Below are 17,223 nucleotides of genomic sequence, written 5' to 3'. Positions count from 1 at the left end.
AGCCACATGATCCCTCAGGGGTGCTCCTTCTCTGTTGTGGCGCCATCTTACCCCAGGGCTTCCAAATCTCCTCTGTGGACCTCCTGGCAGAAGATCACGCATGGAAACAAAGGAACTCCAGTGTGAGCTGTCTCTTATGTTCCCATACATCCATGGTAAGTAAGACCAGTTGTATGGTCCCACCAGTGTCTGTCTGTACTGCAGCAACTGGCAGCTAGTGTTGGGTGAGCCAGGGATGCTCAGGATAGCCCCCAACAACAAAGAAGTACCCAGCTCCAAATAGTGAAACCTTGAGATGTTGGTGAACACTTAAGCCAGTCTCAGCTACAGTGACACAGACATCCATATACTCAGGTATACCATCCCTTTCCACTAAGGTACACACAAATCCATCTCAGCAAAAAAAAAAAAAACACGTCAGGAGTTATTCATTAATCCGCTTGTTCTTGTTCTCTCCTCTGCTCAGTCATCCTTAACAAGTAAACAGTCAAGGAATTCACAATGGAATAGAGGAGGAACCATATATAGAATTATCTCACACAGGGCAAGGGAGATTCAAGAAGCCAAATGGAAAGAAGGGAATAAAGTTTATAGAAGCTGGAGAAGAGCCAGAAGCAGAAAGAAGGAGAATGAAGGCTTGCAGGAGGCATGGCCCACAGTTCTGCCCTTGGGGTGGTGTGCTTTGGGGAAAGGAGAGTAGGGCAGGGAGAATCATGTTCCAGAGATGGAACTGCACGAACAAAGGATGAGAAAAGGATGAGTACAACTTAGTCTACTGCTGGTATGAGTGTGGGAGGGAGGATCAGAACTAAGAAAGGAAAAAAAAACACATTTTGTTCAAATGCAGGATTTTGGTGGTCTATTTAAGAAAGTCTTAGCTCCCAACAAACGATCAAATCTCTCACACAGGACACACATGGGCTGTCATGACATGACCTGTCCAGACGTGTTCACACCACCAGCCTTCATGGAAACCTAGTAGCACGTGGTAAAGCTGGGGTGACAGTGGTATTGGGAAGGGTCTTGGCCCAGGTTCCATGTCCAGTTTAGCTGGAACAGACTGTGACGCTGAGTAAAGTGATCTAGCCTATTCTCTTACCCTTGACCTGAGGGCCATACTCCCAATTCAAGTGAGGGAGTGAAAAAGAAATGGAAACGCCTTTAAAAAAACAAAAAATAGGGCCAGGAGTTTAACCTAGTGGTAGAGTGCTTGCTTATCATGCACAAAGACCCGGGTTCGATTCTTCAGTACCACATACATAGAAAAAAGACAGAAAAAAAGACAGAAGTGGTGCTGTAACTCAAGTGGTAGAGCTCTAGCCTTGAGAAAGTCCAAGGACAGTGACCAGGCCCTGAGTTCGAGGTCCAGGAGTAGCAAAAAAATAAAAATAAATAAAGCTGGGCACAGGTGGCTCACACCTATAATACAAGCTACTCAAGAGGCTGATATCTGTGAATCATGGTTCAAAGCCAGCCCCAACCAAAAAGCCCTTGAGACTCATCTCCAATAAACTACTCAGAACAAGCGGAATTAGTGCTGTGGCTCAAGTGATACAGTGTTAGCCTTGAAGTAGCTCAGAGACAGGGCCCAAGCCCTAAGTCCAGACCCAGGAATGGCAAGAAGGAAAGAAGAAAGAAAGCAAGTGAGCAAGCAAGCAAAAAAGGAGGGAGGGAGGGAGAGAAAAGTAAGTCATATGCTATAACTAAGACTTCCATCTAAAAAATAACCTAAAGGGAAAGATGGCCAGGTAGGGGTAGTTGACAAAGTGCAAGGTCCTAAGCAAAAGCCACAGTAACACACACACACACACACACACACACACACACACACACACACACACACACACACACACACACACACAGACTTACCACGGAACTGAGCAAGTTCATTGGTTCATGACAATAATCCCAGCTACTCAGGAGGGAGAGATCAGGAGGAATGTGGTTTGATGCCAGTCCAGGGGAAACTTTTCAGACTCTCACCCCACAATAACTAAAGCAAAAATACTAGAAAATGTGACAGAGTGCCTGCCTAGCAAGCATGCGGCCCTGTGATTAAACACCAAGAGCAAAAGCCTTACTATGGCTTCCTAATTTACAAGGAATTCAACTTCTGTTATAGACTGGATTTGACCAAATAGGATGTTTATTGTACTGAGAACAATAAAAAAGAGGATTTGATATTGTCACAGACAGAGATTCCACCAATAAAGTGAAGTTTTGAAGCTTAACATTCTTATATTCTTTCCTAGTAAAGACGTTTTTCTCTGTAAATCAGCAAGTGCCTTGTGGTTTCGTGTGACGGCCTTAAGATCTGAGTCCCTAATATCTTACTTATTTCTTTGTTACATGCCCAATGATGTGAGAATAATTAATTTTAATAAATCTGACTCTAAGGCCAAAAGAAAAGGAAGACTACAGACTACACAGAAACTCTTAACATTGAATTAATCGTGAGTCCTGCATGTGTAGAAATAAAAGCAATGTCTTTGGTACATTCTGTTTGCACAGGAGGTCTCCCCCACCCCCATACACACAAACACACACCCCTAGACAAGCTCTTGGAGAAGTCACAGTGGCTGTGCGGCAAGGTGAACAGGGGATCTTGAGTGTGTATGGGAAGTGATGATGCAGTGCCTGCCAGACTACCTTCACATGCTACGTATATAACAGAACTGATTACCCGGGCTGGCAGTTTGATGGAGGTTCTGCCTACAAATCCTAACAGCCCTAGATAACCTTCCAAGGAGAAAGAGAACTGGGATGGTTATCTTCTGCTAAATACTAGAGGAATGTGTGGCTTATCCCAGAGCCTTATCTACTCCTATCAGTCCTCACAGTGTGGTGATTTTCTTCCCTGCCCTTACATCCTGAAAATCCTTATGGAATCTTCTGGGAGAAAACACTAGGTACAGTGTACACTTTGTTCTTAGTCCCACCCTTGCTACCAGCTGATTTCCAACACGGGCAGGCTCCAGAAGCACCCTACCTACAAATAAAAAGACAAGGCAATTTCATTGTCTGCTAGCATTGTTCACTCCAAGATAATAAAAAAAAAAAAAAAAGAAAGAGCATGAATCCCCACAGAAATAAATGCACCCTACATAGCACTGACACCCAGACCTACCCACCTGACCTGCAGACATCGTCGAATTAGCATGGGAGGGCCCAGTTTAAAGGCTCAGCCAGGACAACCCAGTGTGACTCTGACCTCCAGTCTCGGAGGCCCCTCCCACTTTGCAGTACGCCCTGGATGTTATTATTCTGAGGAATAAACTGACCCCAGCAAGTCTTCATTGAGTGGCCGCTGCATCCCAAGCACTGAGCAACAACCCTGACAGCCAGGCACAGCCACTGTCAGGCCTTGGGGGAACTTCTGACACAACTCATTACCCTTCTATTTCTACTATACATTTGTAGTTACTCTATCGTTAGGTCTCTTAGTCTTTATTAAACGTGTTTTCTCTTTAAAAAAAAAAAAAGGATTAATGCCTAAAAATGAAAAATATCTCATTCCAAAATGTAGATTCATAAATAAAGAGCTCGACAAATCCATATCACCTCTCCTTTTCTTATCCTAACCCCATCTTCTCCTGCCTCTATGTAGGAACCTGAATACCTTACATCCACAAAGCCAGCTTCACAAGGAGAAGCACTGGTCACACAATAGTAGCACTCCTGTATAGAAGGGCATTGTGGCACAATTTTCCTGAGACTGGTCTGGTTTTCAAATGGAAAGTTTTGGTAGGTACTTGGGAGCTCATGGCTACATTCCTAGCTACTCGACAGGCTGACATCTGAAGATCCTAGCTGGAAGTTCATGGCACTTATGACCCACCAACCAGCCAGGTGTAGCTCAAATAGTAGAGTGTCAGCCTTGAGTTAAAAAAAAAAAAAGGCAAGGTACAATGCCCAGGCCCAGGCTAACTCTCCCCCCCCCCCCTCTCTCTCTCTCTCTCTCTCTCTCTCTCTCTCTCCTCTCTCTCTCTCTCTCTCCCTCTCTTTCTCCCTCTCTCTCTCTCTCCTTCCTTCTCTCTCTCTCTCTCTCTCTCTCTCTCTCTCTCCTCTCTCTCTCTCTCTCTCTCTCTCTCTCTCTCTCTCTCTCTCTCTCTCTCTCTCTCCCTCTCTTTCTCCCTCTCTCTCTCTCTCCTTCCTTCTCTCTCTCTCTCTCTCTCTCTCTCTCTCTCTCTCTCTCACACACACACACACACACACACACACACACACACACACTTCATGCTTTCAGTTGGGTATAGTGGTTAAAGCTAGAAAAAATTAGCAAGAAAAATAAGCTGCTCATGGCAGTATATACCTATAATCCAAGCTATTTAGGCAATCACAGACAGGAAGATTTCATCCTAAGGTTGGCCACTAGACAAGCATGAAGACTCTCCCAAATAATAAATATCATCATCATCATTATCATAGCAGCAGCATCAACTAAAATAAAGGGGAAAAGCAGGAAGAAAAAAAAAAGAGAGAGCCGTGGATGTGGCTCTGCTTAGCAAGTACAGGCCCTAAGTTTAATCTTTGTACAGCTAAAAATAGACTGATAGAAAAAAAATGCTTTAAAAATGTATGGTAAGGAATTAGGAGAAAAGTATCAGATACGTTTGTTCTTCTTTCCTGTTTTAGTTTTATCAAAGAAAGAAGGAAGGAAGCGAGGGAGGGAGGGGGGAGGAAAGGAGGGAAAATTAAAATTAAAATTACATACATTAAATATGGAGCTTTCTGTCAGGATTGTGCCTCCATGCAAATCTTGACTACTTTACTCAATATGTGGCTTACTCATTACGCTCTGTTCCAACTGCTATTTTACCCACCACCCTATTTAGCATGGTTCAATAAACTACTACTAACCTACCATAACAGCCACCTTTCTGCAGTGAATGAGCAAATCCTCCAAGCTCTGGAGACTTCCCCTGCGCTCACCGCTCCCTTCCATCTCCTCTATTAACCTGCGAGGGAGTAATTTGCCAATCTACCCCAGAGTGACAACTGCAAAGCACTATCACATCAAAGACTGGTTTCAAGACAGTTTTTTCAGATCCTCTGAGAGGGTGTGTAGCAGCTGTGTATTCCCAGCCACTATTTCCCCACTTTCTAATAACACTAACCAGCATGATCAAGCACTGAGTGGCAAAGATGGGGGCCATATGAATGAGTGTTCCAAAATCAAGATGTGAGGTGACACGGATGTGTGCCACAGAAACATTTAGGCCCAAGGAAATATGGTGGTCAGTTGGCTTCCTGTCACTTGGTCATGTCAAGCACGGTCATCACAGGACATTCGATTAGACTGAGGGGTGGCCTGGTACAGGAGCAATCCTAACGCTGCCTGTTAAATATCACCAAAGACAGGGTTATCTCTCCTCCCTCTTTCCTAACTTTCTTTCACTCCTTCCCTGCTTCCTCCCCCTTCTTCCCTTCCTTCCATGGCAAACAGAAGTTAAAAAACATCACTAGAGGGCAGGGAGCATAGTCTAGGGGTAGAGTGCTGGCCTTGCATGCATGAAGCCCTGGGTTCAATTCCTCAGTACCATATACACAGAAAAAGCCAGTGGCACTGTGACTCAAGTGACAAAGCACTAGCCTTGAGAAAAAGTGTCCAAGGATAGTGCCCAATCCCTGAGTTCAAGCCCCACCCAACCGAACCCAGCCCAACCCCCAAAACAAAAAACAAAAACAAAAAATCACTAGCAACTAACTTTGTTAGAATGAGCCCCTAGGGAAGAGCTTTACCTCCCAAGCATATTGGTATGCACACAGCAGCCTGGGCATTCAAATTCAATTCAGCATCGAATCATTATTAATGCAAGTAGATGAAGCTCATATAAGTAAGTTTCCCTCTAACTTCCTTGAAGAGTACAGGCTGAAAGCACTTCTAATTCCTTCATCACCGTCGGTCAAAATCGTTTTGTGTTTGCAAAGACTCACCACTGGTAATATCCTGAGAACTTTGTACACAAAGTCATAGTGACAAAAATCTTGAACAGGGTCCAACACAAATGGAGAGCTCCAGGATGAGCAATGGCTAGAAGAACCCTATGCATGAAAGCTCTAGGGATGTGACCTGGTGACAGAAGAAAGCCCAGGACACCTCCTCAATGTACCTTCTCTGTGAACTGGCTTGACTGAGTCTCAGTTCTTTGCAATTAAGCAGATTCTTTTAATCTTAGGGGATAATACAAGCCCTTCCACGGCCAGTGCTCCTTTAAGAATGAATGGATATGAACATAAAAATGGATGAATGAATCAATCAATCAACTAATGTTGAATGAAATGAAATAAGCACTGAATCAAAAAGAAAGGCATTTTCACTTCCACCATGTGTGAACTCTGCAAAATACTTTGAATGAAGTATGGATTAACCACTCTGGTAAATTCAATCAAATTTTAAAGTCAGAATAAAAGTCAAAGTTGTTTAGAAGTTGTTAGGAAGTTAAGAATCCAGTTTCATAGAACTCTAAAGGCAACAATGTATACTTCCCCTCCTTAAAGGAAAGAGAGAAGGAAGGAAGTCACTGAAGATGTTTACAAGCATGAAAAAGTCAAGGAAACCCCTTGTATGTATCATGATAATAAACAATGAAAAAAGAGAAGAAAAAGAAGAGGAGAAATAAGAGGAGCTGGAGAGGAGAGAGGAGGAGGGGGAAGGGGAGGAGTAGGAAGTGGAGGAAAAAGAGGAAGAAAGAAAGAAAAAAAAAACAGCAGCCACCAAAAGTAATCAGGGAAGGGAACGACCATTAAAACAGCCTGCTGGGGGCCGGGAGTTTGGCCTAGTGGTTAAAGTGCTTGCCTAGCATGCATGAAGACCCGGGTTCGATTCCTCGGTACCACATACATAGAAAAAAGCCGGAAGTAGTGCTGAGGTTCAAGTGGTAGAGCTCTAGCCTTGAGAAAGTCCAAGAACAGTGCTCAGGCCCTGAGCTCAAGCCCAGGACTGGCAAAACAAAAACAAACAAAAAACTAAAAATAATAGGCTCCTGGTCTAAGGGCACCTATGAGGAGAAAGTCAGGAGGCCACAGCTAGAGTGGCATGGGTGAAATAAAGGGAGGGCTAAGAGGGCCAGTTAGTCTATTCATAAGCAGAATAGCAGTATTAATAATAAAGTTATCCATGCCAGCATATCTGCCAAAGCTTTAAGGAAAATCTCATCAATCCTTGTCGAAGCCAACCTGAGTGAGGCTGGCAGCCAGTGTGCCTACCTACATTTAGAAGTGGAATGGAGCAGTCCCGTTCCCTTTCCAGGTGAGTTGGAGATGGCTGTGGGGGGCGGCAGGGGGAGAGAGGAGCAGGCAGCCAGGCCTGCCTCAGATGCTGCTTCATCCTTGCTCTGCCCTGATGGCAGCACCTCCCCATCTGATCCACCCCTCCCCTGATGCGTGGAGGTGTGCTACCCCAGGGGAACATATATCACCTAGGATGCTTGCTGCAACTTACCGATGCAGGAATACAGCAGGTAGTAAAAGTACCTTTACTGATTCAGCCCCTCCACTCTCGAACTCCTACAACCCTACTAAGCCTCCATATCCCTATGTGCTCTATGAGGAAACTACGGGCCTCGGGAAGCAAAGGAAATGTGGGTTCCACAGATTCTGCTGCAGGTGCCTTTTTAATCCTAAATTGGCAGTTGAAGGCAACCAGAAACAGAAAAACATTCCCAACTGGGATTTCCATTCAAGAGGCAGATACAGGACCCACCCTGTACCAGCAGGAAGCCCAGTACCTTCCTTCTTTCCTATGGTGGAGGCATCTACAGGTAGTACCAGGCATTACACATTCCCACCACCACCACAGCTGTCTTCAAAACAGCAGGGACTCAAAAGGCCACACAAAATAGAAATGTGTTTTGAGATGGGTGCCAGAGGCTCCTGACTGTAATTCTAGCTACTCGGGAAGCTGAGATCAGAGAATCACAATTTGAAACCAGCTGGGCCAGAAAAATTCACAAGATACTTACTTCCCATTAACTAGCAAAAAAGCTGGAAGTAGAGCTGTGACGCAAGTGATAGAGTGTCAGCCTTGAGCCAAAATGTTAAGGTATGGGACCTAGACCCTGAAGTTAAGACCCAGTACAATACTATATACTCAGTTCAGCCTCAACACTCTGATTGGTTCTGATGGTCTATGGCTATGTCTGCTCTTCCCTGCTGCGCATCTTCTAGCTCAGAACCCCCTTGGGTTAACTTTATCACTGAGATGAAGCTGGACAATCCTTAGGCTAATACCAGTGTCCCTTCAGTCTGGGGGGGAGGGGAATGTAACTTGACCACTATATCATGTCACCTATACACAGAACTGTCTTTAAAAACAACTTCTCCACCGAAATAAACAAAATCACAGACAAAAATGGTAACATCACGACAGAAATGACCAAGATCCAGAGCATCATGAGGGAATACTTCTCAAACCTTTATGCCAACAAATTTGAGAATCTAGAAGAAATGGATGAATTCCTAGCCAATATTAACATACCCACACTGAACCAAGAAGAACTAACCCAACTCAACAGGCCTATTTCAAGCTCTGAAATAGAAATGGCAATTAGAGAACTTCCACCTAAGAAAAGCCCAGGGCCATATGGATTCACAGCTGAATTCTATAAGGTCTTCAAACCAGAGCTCACACCTATACTCCTCAAGCTCTTTACGGAAATTGAAAATGAAGGCTCTTTACCAAACTTATTCTATGAAGCCAGTATAACCCTGATCCCCAAACCAGACAGAGATTCATCAAAGAAAGAGAACTATAGACCTATTTCTTTGATGAACATCAATGCAAAAGTTCTCAACAAAATACTGGCCAACCGTCTACAACAACTCATCAAAAAAATTATACACTATGATCAAACTGGATTCATCACAGGGAGGCAAAGCTGGTTCAACATACGCAAATCAATTAATATAATTCAACACATCAACAGGAGCAAGGACAAAAATCACATGATTGTCTCAATAGAGGCAGAAAAGGCATTTGACAAGATCCAACACCCCTTCATGTTAAAAGCTCTGGAGAAACTAGGAATCCATGGAACATTCCTCAATGTAATAAAGGCTGTGTATGACAAACCCACAGCTAGTATTATACTTAACGGCAAAAAGCTAAAGCCATTCCCTCTAAAATCAGGAATGAGAAAAGGATGCCCACTCTCTCCACTCCTCTTTAACATAGTTTTAGAATTCCTAGCCAGTGCAATAAGGCAAGAAACAAGCATAAAGGGGATCCAAATAGGGAAAGAGGAAGTAAAACTTTCCCTCTTTGCAGATTACATGATCCTGTATTTAAAGAATCCTATAGACTCTACTTCCAAGCTCCTTGAGCTGATTCAAAACTTTGGAAGAGTAGCAGGGTATAAAATTAACCCTCAAAAATCAACTGCCTTCCTCTACGCGAACAGTAAGAGGAATGAGGCAACAATCAGGAAAGCAACTCCTTTTGCAATAGCCTCAAAGAAAATAAAGTACCTAGGAATTACCTTAACTAAGAATGTAAAGGACCTTTTTGATGAAAACTTTAAAACCCTGGAAAAGGAAATTAAAGCAGAACTGAGGAAATGGAAAAACCTCCCATGCTCCTGGATTGGAAGAATCAATATTGTGAAAATGACAACCTTGCCAAGGGCTATCTACAAATTCAACGCAATACCCATCAATATCCCAATGGCATTCTTTAAAGAAATAGAAGAGGCAATCCAAAATTTCATATGGAATAATAAAAGACTCCGTACAGCAAAAATATTTCTTAGCAGAAAGAACAGCGCAGGAGGAATTTCAATACCAAACTTTAGACTCTATTACAGGGCTATAATTATCAAAACAGCTTGGTACTGGCACAAGAACAGGCCTGAAGACCAATGGAATAGAACTGAGGACCCAGATATTAAACCACAGACCTATGGCCACCTAATCTTTGACAAGGGAGCCAAAAAAATAGAATGGAAGAAAGACAGCCTCTTCAACAAGTGGTGCTGGCAGAACTGGTTAAGCACATGCAGAAAACTAAAGTTAGATCCTTCTTTGTCACCCTGTACTAGAATTAACTCCAAATGGATCAAAGACCTGGAGGTAAAAGCCGACACTCTGAAAACTTTACAAGAAGGAATAGGAGATACACTAGGCCTCCTTGGCACAGGTAGAAACTTTCTTAATAAGGACCAAGAATCACAACAAATCAGAGAAAGGCTGGATAAGTGGGACTGCATTAAACTGCAGAGCTTCTGTATGGCAAAGGACATAGCTAGTAAACTAATTAGGAAGCCTACAGAGTGGGAGAAGATCTTCACCAACCATACAACAGACAAGGGCCTCATATCTAAAATATATCAACAACTCAAAAAATTGAATCAATCCAAAACTAATCCCCAAAGTAACAACCATCCCATTAAAAGATGGGCCAAAGACTTGAAGAGAGTCTTCTCTGAAGAGAAATAAGAATGGCCTATAGACACATGAAGAAATGCCCAACATCTCTGGTCATAAAAGAAATGCAAATCAAAACAACTCTTAAGATTCCACCTCACTCCAGTTAGAATGGCCAGGATCAGGAAAACTAATAACAACAGATGCTGGAGGGGATGTGGCCAGGAGGGATCACTACTACACTGTTGGTGGGAGTGCAAACTCATTCAACCACTATGGAAAGCAGTATGGCAGTTCCTCAAAAGACTAAACATAGAGCTCCCCTATGACCCAGAAATTCCACTACTAGGCATTTACCCAATTGTCCAGAAACAAGGACATACTAAATCCACTAGCACAATGATGTTCATTGCAGCACTATTTACCATAGCAAAGATATGGAACCAACCCAGATGTCCCTCAGTTGATGAGTGGATCAACAAGATGTGGTATTTGTACACAATGGAATTCTATGCAGTTATCAGAAAGAATGACATTGCCCCGTTTGTCAGGAAATGGAAAGACTTAGAAAAAAATCATATTAAGTGAAGTAAGCCAGACTCAAAGGAACATAAGCTCAATGGTTTCCCTCATTTGTCATAATCAGTAGAAACCTTGGGTTCTCCTAGCAGAGATTTGCAATAGAGCAAAACCTAGACACATAAGGCCATATAGTATGACGCTAAATGAAAAGACCTCTAGGATATAGAAACAAAAGCCATATAATAAGTGATTGTTGTCCTTAATGTACTATGTTATCTCTCATCTCTTTTGCTGTCCCTTGGTTATCTCATATTGTTACAGTATCTCACTTTGTTATCTGATATATTAGATATATTTGTATTTGGTTATTTGAAATTGGATAAGGAAGGGAGGAAAACAAGATGAGGGGTGGGGGGTGGGGGGAGGGAAATGAGGACCAAGACATGAGAAAGAATATTAGTGTATGTGAATACACTGGCGAATATAATGTAACCCTTCTATTAATTACAATAAAAATACATGAAAAAAAACCAACTTCTCCAAGGTGACTGAGCAACAAAGCAGTCCATTCTTAAATTCCATTCCACTGTAACTCTTGAAAATTCTAATGTATATATGTAGTTATGTCAGCGTGAAGACACTTAACTGGCCAGTTCTTCCCAGAGCAATGTCTCTCTGCAAACTGTCAACTGTGTAACCTCCACCCCAGGAAAAGCCTCTTTCACAGCACCCAGTTCTTGCATGGCAGAAGAGGCTTTCAAACTCACCAACGTAAGTATTCAATGATTCTGCATGTTCTATGAACCACATGACATGAAAAAGCCTCTTGGACACAAAGCTCACGCCTGTAATCCTAGCTACCCAAGAGGCTGAGATCTGAGGATCACAGTTCAAAGCAAACCCATGACATCATCTCCAATTAACCACAAAAAGCTGATAGTAGAGCTGTAAGCTCAAATGGTAGAGTCTACTAGCTAAAGATCAGTGCCCAGGCACTGAGTTCAAGTCCCAGTACTGGAACAACAACAAAATCCAAGTAATGAAGTTGCTTGGCCAGCCCTAAAGCCTAATATTCCTGCCTCCACCAGTGCTACCTGTTGCATTTGCTGTAGGAAGTCACCACCTGGTAAGTCGGGCCCACCTGGGCTGTTCCAAGCAAACTCAGGAAGTCTCAGCAAAGCAGCAGATGGCAAGAGAGAGTAAGTATGTGATACTTCTCTATTATATAACACATCCTCATAGCATAGGACTGGGAAACAGCTATCAGCCTACCACTCCTGAATAAACCAGTATTCCTAACAGGCAAAAAGCAAGATAACTACAATTTTTATTTGATAACCAGTATACAATCTTTTTCAGTCAGTGCTCTGGGACACAAAATACCTCCAAGCACCCAGCCAGACAGTGGAACACAATGAAGAAACCTCTCTTCTGGGCCACATCAGTGTGGAAAGTGTCAGAGATGCTCACCCATACCCAGTTCTCCTGTTTCTACTCAGAAATGCTAAGTTGGGGCTCAGGAAGGTCACCTGAGTGGGCTGGAGTAGTAAGCTGCCCTCTAGGTGGGGTTCACACAGCTGTTAGAGTGGCAGCTTGGGTGTTTCCTTTCCAGTTCTGCAGATCTACGACCAAGCTTTGGAGCAGTGTCCACTTTCCAGAGATGCTGGACATCCAGCCTCAAACAAAAACAAATGGCATTTAGATACAGAAAAATCCTTGTCACCACAGCATAATCTAAGAACCTCTGTGGCAGACACATCATTGCTTAAAAAGAGAGACCTGCAAAAAGTCTCTCCTCTACCCCCAATCTTTTTTCTAAAGGTGGTAATACCAAAAAGCGGAATTTGTCTCAAAATGGAAGGGTATCTGGAACTAAACAACACCTTGAGTTGATAAGGAGAAGATGCGAGCAGGACAGGAAGAAGGAGTGCAAAGCAGAATAGCCTTCCAGCCATGATGGGGTCACCCCATTCCTGTAGGATTCAGTTGGAGAAACAGCTATCACAGGCTGACCCTCGACCCAGCCATTCAGAGAACAAGAGCTCTCCATGGAAAGAGGCATTCAGGCAGAGGCTAGATCAATACACCTCCTCCCCCAGAAGTGCTATGGAACCAGTGACAATCAAGCCCCCATTTCTCCATTCTCCTGTATGTAAGCTTCCTGAAGGTGATTCGCTTTTGTGTCTAGCCTTCACCCACACCCCTCGACGACGTTTCTCACTGACGCATCTCTATCTGCTGCCCATAAACACCTACTGAAGGACTAAATGAATGAATGGAACTATTGAGAAAGGTGCTAGAACTAAAGACTGACTCCTCCAAACTATAGCTAAACACATGCTGCAGGAATCTGGAGGTGGGGAGCTTTCTTCTAAATATTTTTTTTTAAAAAAGACATCAATACAGTCCTTTATTAAGATTTATCACTATACACAATGTAAAACCGCAATGAAAACCAGCCCTGTAGAGTAGCTATCTTGGTTCTGGATGTGCATTCGCATGTACAAGCAGCAATTTTCCCAAGTGGAATTTTGTGAGTGAGGAATATATTTGATCTGTTTTTTAAGCCACACCCTTCTTTCTGTTGCATTTTTACATTGCTATTATCCCCTTGCGTGAATCTTCCCCACAGTGACACCACAGTACACACCCCGGACTACTGCTGACATTAAAATCACTTGTCAAAATACCTCTCTCCTGGCACCAGATTACTAATTTCATAATGGCCTTTGTTTCATCTGGGACTACAAAACTGCTTCCCCCCAGTGATATGAGAATGTTTTCAGTAAAAAAATAAACTATAAATAAATGAATGCAGGTACCATTTGCTGTTCTAAAGTCTCCCTCCAAAACAAAGCTTACCTTAGAGGTGAATGAGGCACATTAAACTTTATTCCTCAAGGGATTTTTCTTTTGGTGGGGGGAGGGAGACAGAGGGTTAAAGAACATCTGTCCTGCCCTAGTTTCCAGCAGCAGCAGCAGAGTAAACCTTTAGCAGCAGTAAACCTTTGGCCCTCAGCAGTTAGTCTCCCAGGACAAGAATCCCAGAGCCCATTTCCATATCAATTCCTACTTCAGTCTACTTGGGTGGGATGCTTAGGCTCCGCCCACTGGGGGGGGCAGAAGGCCAAGGTGAACTGATAAGTCTGAAGGTTAACTCTTCCAGATCTAAGATTAAGATAACCCCTGGCCTTGTTAGGTAGACATACAAACACAACTATCCTTAGAAAGGAAAAGAACAGGCCAGAGTTTTGGGGAAAAGAACCAATAACCTAAAGAAATATAAAATGAAAATAATGAGGGTCTAAAGGTTCGGTGAGCACATAGAAGAAAACTAAAGGCCCCTGTTTCCCTCTTCTCTTTCTGATCGGTCCCCCAACAACCCTCCTAAACACCACTGAGGCACTGGACCACCAGGCTTACTCTCGGGATGTGGAGACACTGTTGCAGTGAAAGGCAAGGGGAAGACAGGGCCATTTCACAAGAAGGTCACAGCATCTGGCCCTCACTGAGCACTGTCAGATTTATGATCCAGCTTTACAAGGAGACCTTCAACCAGTAAGAAATACCCCAACTATAGGCTGAAGTCAAAATATACTCCACCGGGCCCCCCTCCCCATCCCAAAACACCTGCCTAAGGACTGGTCAGCTGGTCAACCAGGGGAAAGGTCCCCTGTCCCCCAACGACCTCTTCAGAGGGAAAGTGATGAAGTCAGCCGTCATTTCTTTCTCTGGATCAAGAGTTTTGGCAGTCCCAGCTCCTTCTGACACTGAACCTCTCAAGATGCAGACGCTCCAGCACCGTGGACCCAAACAACCCAGAGACACCCCAGCGGCTACCCAGACGGGTCCTGCGTTACCTGAATCTGTCACGAGTCCCTTTCACCCCCTTCTGCGTGATGACATCAGGTGGAAGCGGTCCGCGCAGGGGAGGCAAAGAGGCCGAGGAGCCCGAGGCACGCTGGAGTCTGAGCTTTGTTCAGCCTGCAGTGAAACACACGCAGTCAGGGTTAGACACGCGCAGCCTGGCGGGTGCGCCGGCCACGCCGGAGTGGGTGCCCCGAGATGGGGGTGGGGTGGGGGGACGAGGGGTGCAGGGACGGGGCGCAAGGCTGCAAATCCTCTGTCTGGGATCCACACCCACCTCCCCGCGCTCTCCACTGCGCAGTCCCCTCCTCCCCTAGAGTCCCGGGCTGCAAACCTACTAGCGACCGCAATCCCTGGGAAAGCGAGGAATCCCGGAGGGTGGAGAACACCACCGGGGGCAGAGACACAGGACACGGGGCGATCCCAGCCTTCAGGGGATGCGGGGCGCCCGGTCACCCGGCCAGACACACGCCCAGCACCGCCGCAGCCACCAGACCTTCCTCGCGTGTGCCCGGGTCGGCCACCGAGTCCCCGTCTCCGTGTGGTTCAGGATTTCTCTACTCCCTCCCAAACCCGGCCCCCTCCACCACACCCCTACGAGAGAAGGGATCCGGGGCCGCTGCCGCCCGGGCAGCACCCCCCGAACCCAGTCTGCTTTGTCCTGCCTCTGCCCTTCCAGAGCAAGCGCCCCCGGCGCGCGTGCCCGCACCAGAGACCCCCCAAAGTCTGGCCCGCCACCGCGCCCTCTTTTCGCAGGAAGGGGACCCCAGGGCAACTTCTAGGGGTGGAGCAAGCGCCCCACGAGGGAACGGCGAGCCGGCGGGCTGGGGCGTGTGCGGGCTGGGGGCGCAGGCGCGCGCAGTGCACCCCCGGGGCGCGCGCGGCGCGGGCCCGAGGCGGGCTCCCCGGGACCGGAGCTCCAGGGGGCATCCGAGGACTCGCGTAGCCTCCGGCGGCGCCGCTCCCGCCCCGGCCGCGCGCCCAACTCTGCCGGCGCCGGGGACGGACGCAACTCTGGAGACCACCGGCCCCCGTCCCCCGGGCCGCGCACTCCCATCCCCGGAGACCCCAGGGCCCTCCACCGCGCGCACTGGGCAAACGCCCCCCCAGACCCCGGGCGCCAACGGTCCTTTCCCGCTTCGCTGGCTGCAGCCGGGGTGCGGACACCCCTTCCCGCGCCCTTCTGCGCCCCGGACCCGGAGGACGCGGGGCTGGGCTGGGGGGGGGGGGGCGGACAACCCCGAACTCACTGACCTTCCCGCGCCCGGGCTCGGGAGCGCTACGCGGGCGGCAGCATCGCCGCGGGGTCCCGGGGCGCCCGCCACGCTCCGCCAGCCCAGCGCTGCGGGGCCGCGGGGCGCCCGCTCCACCTGCCTCGGGCTGCGGGGCGGCGCCGGCGAGCGCCCGCAACCCCGTTTCCCGCTTGGCACTTCGGGGGCGCCCCCACCTGCCGGGCCACCCCTCCGCGCCCCAGATCGGAGCGGCCGCCGGGCGCTGGGCAGCGAGCGGGAGCGCCGTGTGTGTCACCGCCCGCCGAGACACAGGCACGGACGGGGGTGGGGGCGGGCGGGAGGCCGGGCTCCGCGCCCGCGGCCCCGCCCCGCCCGGCGGCTCCGCCCCCGGCACCCCACCCGGCCGCTCTCCCGCACGTCCGTCGGTCCCGACTCCCGACCTCCCCTGGGACGCGGGACGCGCCCTTGGCACGCCCCACCCGGGCCCCGTTGCCTACTGGACCCGCACCTGAAGGTCGTTTTTGCCCGCGCTGGAGCGCAAGCCGAGCTGATTCAGGTGTGGACGGAGCCGGAGGCTGGGCTTGGGCGGGTGAGGGGGGGTCCGCCCGGCCCCGCGGGGGAGGAGCCCGGGGCCAGGAGGGACTCTGCTCCAGCTGATGCTTTCTGGCTGCCCCTAAAGGTTCTGTAGTCCATCGAGGCAGATCCTACTTTTCCAAAAGGCCAGGAAGCCTGGAAGAGGCCCGGACGTCCAGGGTGGGTGGGGTCTGGATAATAGAGACGGGAGGCGCCGGTCCTGGGGGTTCCATGGGACCTCACAGTCCACCCCGGTCCTGGCCTGAAAACCCAGCCTCTGGTCCGAGGCTAAAGTGCAGTGGTAAAGTGCTTGCCCAACATGCTTGAGTTCATCCCAGCACTGCAAAAGCAAAACAATATGTAACACCTACCTTAGGGCCATGCTCTCCCTGTCTCTGTGATCTAAAGGCCAGATCTCTGCATCTTCCCTGGGCAGCAACACAGGGGGATGGACGAGGAAGGCGCCTGGCTCGGGGTGGTCTCCCTGCAGAACAATTAGAAAACAAAACATACAAAATGGAACGTGTAAGCAGGATGCGGCTGGCTCTCACTTGTAATCTTAGCTACACAGGTGGTTGAGATAGAAGGTAGAGATGCAAAGCCAGCCCAGGCAGACAAGTCCCAAAGACTCTTAACTCCAATTAACCAGCAAAAAGCCAGAAGTGGA

At 47.3% G+C, this 17,223-nt stretch overlaps 1 protein-coding gene across 1 annotated transcript in view; it reads right to left on the bottom strand.

Moving 5' to 3' along the window:
- Rnf152 (ring finger protein 152) overlaps window positions 1-16,283 on the bottom strand; it is a 69,661-nt gene extending 53,378 nt beyond the window's left edge. The window contains exons 1-2 of the mRNA XM_090353011.1: window positions 16,006-16,283; window positions 14,745-14,868 (exon numbers count right to left, since the gene is read on the bottom strand). The gene's annotated coding sequence lies outside the window, so the exon portion shown is untranslated. The remainder of the gene's footprint in view (window positions 1-14,744; window positions 14,869-16,005) is intronic.
- Window positions 16,284-17,223: the final 940 nt, after the last annotated feature.

This window comes from Megascapheus bottae, chromosome 19, assembly GCF_031878675.1.
Source record: "Megascapheus bottae isolate mThoBot1 chromosome 19, mThoBot2.hap1, whole genome shotgun sequence".
NCBI classification, from domain to species: Eukaryota; Metazoa; Chordata; class Mammalia; order Rodentia; family Geomyidae; genus Megascapheus; species Megascapheus bottae.
Note: the sequence above shows the minus strand (reverse complement) of the source record. Positions and strands in the feature narration are given on the sequence as shown.